Genomic DNA, 4,630 nt, shown 5'->3' on the forward strand with positions numbered 1-4,630 from the left:
ATCTGTTGAGATGATCACATGGTTTTTCTCCTTCAATTTGTTAATATGGTTTACCACATTGATTTGCGTATACTGAAGAATCCTTGCATTCCTGGGATAAACCCCACTTGATCATGGTGTATGATCCTTTTAAAGTGCTGTTGGATTCTTTTTGCTAGTATTTTGTTGAGGATTTTTGCATCTATGTTCATCAGTGATATTGGCCTGTAGTTTTCTTTTATTGTGGCATCTTTGTCTGGTTTTGGTATCAGGGTGATTGATGGTGGCCTCATAGAATGAGTTTGGGAGTGTTCCTCACTCTGCTATATTTTGGAAGAGTTTGAGAAGGATAGGTGTTAGCTCTTCTCTAAGTGTTTGATAGAATTTGCCTGTGAAGCCATGTGGTCCTGGGCTTTTGTTTGTTGGAAGATTTTTTTCTCTCTCTTTCTTTTTTGGCGGTATGCGGGCCTCTCACTGCTGGGGCCCCTCCCGCTGTGGAGCACAGGCTCCGGACGCGCAGGCTCAGTGGCCACGGCTCACGGGCCCAGCCGCTCCGCGGCATGTGGGATCCTCCCAGACCGGGGCACGAACCCGTGTCCCCTGCATCGGCAGGCGGACTCTCAACCACTGCGCCACCAGGGAAGCCCCTGTTGGAAGATTTTTAATCACAGTTTCAATTTCAGTGCTTGTGATTGGTCTGTTTATATTTTCTATTTCTTCCTGGTTCAGTCTCAGAAGGTTGTGCCTTTCTAAGAATTTGTCCATTTCTTCCAGGTTGTCCATTTTATTGGCATAGAGTTGCTTGTAGTAATCTCTCATGATCTTTCATATTTCTGCAGTGTCAGTTGTTACTTCTCTTTTTTCATTTCTAATTCTATTGATTTGAGTCTTCTCCCTTTTTTTCCTGATGAGTCTGGCTAATGGTTTATCAATTTTGTTTATCTTCTCAAAGAACCATCTTTTAGTTTTATTGATCTTTGCTATCGTTTCCTTCATTTCTTTTTCATTTATTTCTGATCTGATCTTTATGATTTCTTTCCTTCTGCTAACTTTGGGTTTTTTTAATTCTTTCTCTAGTTCCTTTAGGTGTAAGGTTAGGTTGTTTGAGATGTTTCTTGTTTCTTGAGGTAGGACTGTATTGCTATAAACTTCCCTCTTAGAACTGCTTTTGCTGCATCCCATAGGTTTTGGGTCGTTGTGTTTTCATTGTCATTTGTTTCTGGGTAGTTTTAATTTCCTCTTTGGTTTCTTCAGTGATCTCTTGGTTATTTAGTAGTGTATTTTTTAGCCTCCATGTGCTTGTATTTTTTACAGACTTTTCCCTGTAATTGATATCTAGTCTCATAGCATTGTGGTCAGAAAAGATACTTGATACGATTTCAGTTTTCTTAAATTTACCAAGGTTTGATTTGTGACCCAAGATATGATCTATCCAGGAGAATGTTCCTTGCGTACTTGAGAAGAAAGTATAATCTGCTGGTTTTGGATGGAATGTCCTATAAATATCAATTAAGTCCATCTTGTTTAATGTATCATTTAAAGCTTGTGTTTCCTTATTTATTTTCATTTTGGATGATCTGTCCTTGGTGAAAGTGGGGTGTTAAAGTCCCCTACTATGATTGTGTTACTGTCAGTTTCCTCTTTTATAGCTGTTAGCATTTGCCTTATGTATTGAGGTGCTCCTATGTTGGGTGCATAAATATTTACAATTGTTATATCTTCTTCTTGGATTCCCTTGATCATTATGTAGTGTCCTTCTTTGTCTCTTGTAATAGTCTTTATTTTAAAGTCTGTTTTGTCTGATATGAGAATTGCTACTCCAGCTTTCTTTTGATTTCCATTTGCATGGAATAACTTTTTCCATCCCCTCACTTTCAGTCTGTATGTGTCCGTAGGTCTGCAGTGGGTCTCTTGTAGACAGCATATATACGGGTCTTGTTTTTGTATCCATTCATCCAGTCTGTGTCTTTGGTTGGAGCATTTAATCCATTTATATTTAAGGTAGTTATTGATATGTATGTTCCTGTTACCATTTTCTTAATTGTTTTGGGTTTGTTATTGTAGGTCTTTTCCTTCTCTCGTGTTTCCTGCCAGAGAGGTTCCTTTAGCATTTGTTGTAAAGCTGGTTTGGTGGTGCTGAATTCTCTTAGCTTTTGCTTGTCTGTAAAGGTTTTAATTTCTCCATTGAATGTGAATGAGATCCCTGCTGGGTAGAGTAATCTTGGTTGTAGGTTTTTCCCTTTCATCACTTTAAATATGTCCTGCCACTCCCTTCTGGCTTGCAGAGTTTCTGCTGAAAGATCAGCTGTTAACCTTATGGGGATTACTTTGTATGTTAATTGTTGCTTTTCCCTTGCTGTTTTTAATATTTTTTCTTTGTATTTAATTTTTTTTTTTTTTTTGCGGTATGTGGGCCTCTCACTGTTGTGGCCTCTCCCGTTGCGGAGCACAGGCTCCGGACACGCAGGCTCAGCGGCCATGGCTCACAGGCCTAGGCACTCCATGGCATGTGGGATCTTCCCGGACTGGGGCACGAACCCGTGTCCCCTGCATCGGCAGGCGGACTCCCAACCACTGCGCCACCAGGGAAGCCCTGTATTTAATTTTTGATAGTTTGATTAATATGTGTCTTGGCGTGTTTCTCCTTGGATTTATCCTGTATGGTACTCTCTGTGCTTCCTGGACTTGATTGACTATTTCCTTACCCATAGTAGGGAAGTTTTCAACTATAATCTCTTCAAATATTTTCTCAGTCCCTTTTTTTTTATCTTCTTCTTCTGGGACCTCTCTAAATCAAATGTTGGTGAGTTTTATGTTGTCCCAGAGGTCTTTGAGATCGTCCTCATTTCTTTTCATTCATTTTTCTCTATTCTGCTCTGCATTCGTTATTTCCACTAGTTTATCTTCCAGGTCACTTATCCGTTCTTCTGCCTCAGTTATTCTCCTATTGATTCCTTCTAGAGAATTTTAAATTTCATTTATTGTGTTGTTCATCATTGTTTGTTTCCTCTTTAGTTCTTCTAGGTCCTTGTTAAACGTTTCTTGTATTTTCTCCATTCTATTTCCAAGATTTTGGATCATCTTTACTATCATTACTCTGAATTCTTTTTCAGGTAGACTGCCTATTTCCTCTTCATTTGTTTGGTCTGGTGGGTTTTTACCTTGCTCCTTCATCTGCTGTGTATTTCTCTCTCTTCTCATTTTGCTTAACTTACTGTGTTTGGGGTCTCCGTTTCACAGGCTGCAGGTTCGTAGTTCCCATTGTTTTTGGTTTCTGCTCCCAGTGGGTAAGGTTGGTTCAGTGGGTTGTGTAGTCTTCCTGGTGGAGGGGACTGGTGCCTGTGTTCTGGTGGATGTGGCTGGATCTTGTCTTTCTTGTGGGCAGGACCACGTCCGGTCATGTGTTTTGGGGTGTCTGTGAACTTATTATGATTTTAGGCAGCCTCACTGCTAATGAGTGGGGCTGTGTTCCTGTCTTGCTAGTTGTTTGGCATAGGGTGTCCAGCACTGTAGCTTGCTGGTCGTTGAGTGGAGCTGGGTCTTAGCGTTGAGATGGAGATCTCTGGGAGAGCTTTTGCCATTTGCTATTATGTAGGGGCTGGAGGTCTCTGGTGGACCAATGTCCTGAACTTGGCTCTCCCACCTCTGAGGCTCAAGCCTGACACCTGGCCAGAGCACCAAGACCCTGTCAGCCACATAGCTCAGAAGAAAAGGGAGAAAAAGAAAGAAAGGAAGGAAGGAAGGGAGGGAGGGAGGAAGGGGAGGAAGGGAGGGAGGAAAGAAGGAAGGAAGGAAGGAAGGATAAAATAAAGTTATTAAAATAGAAAAAATTATTAAAAATAAAAAATTTAAAAAGTAATAAAAAAAAAGAGAAGGAAAGAGGAGAACAACCAAACCAAAAAACAAATCCACCAATGATAAAAAGTGCTAAAAACTATACAAAAGAAACAAAACAAAATAAGAAAACCCAGACAGTCAGAACTCTAAGACCCTAGGACAAATGGCAAAAGCAAAGCTATACAGACAAAATCACACAAAGAAGCACACATATACACACTCACAAAAAGAGAAAAAGGAAAAAATATATATATATATGTAAAATAAAAAAGGAAGAGGGCAACCAAATCAATAAACAAATGTACCAATAATAATAAGCTCTAAATACTAAACTAAGATTAACATAAAACCAGAAACAAATTAGATGCAGAAAGCAAACCCCAAGTCTACAGTTGCTCCCAAAGTCTACCACCTCAATTTTGGGATGATTTGTTGTCTATTCAGATATTCCAGAGATGCAGGGTACATCAATTTGATTGTGGAGATTTAATCTGCTGCTCCTGAAGCTGCTGGGAGGGATTTCCCTTTCTATTCTTTGTTCGCACAACTCCTGGGGTTCAGCTTTGGATTTGGCCCCACCCCTGTGTTCAGGTCACCTGAGGGCGTCGTTTGGGAAGTCTGAGGTCTTCTGCCAGCATTCAGTAGATGTTCTGTAGGAGTTGTTCCACATGTAGATGTAGTTTTGATGTATTTGTGGGGAGGAAGGTGATCTCCACGTCTTACTTCTCTGCCATCTTGAAGGCAACCCCCACTGATCTCTTTCAGAGTTCTACTTAGGCTCTCCAGTTCTCAAATAATTACAAAGCTCTGGTTC

Source organism: Stenella coeruleoalba (genome assembly GCF_951394435.1).
Source record: "Stenella coeruleoalba genome assembly, chromosome: 19".
Classification (NCBI taxonomy): domain Eukaryota; kingdom Metazoa; phylum Chordata; class Mammalia; order Artiodactyla; family Delphinidae; genus Stenella; species Stenella coeruleoalba.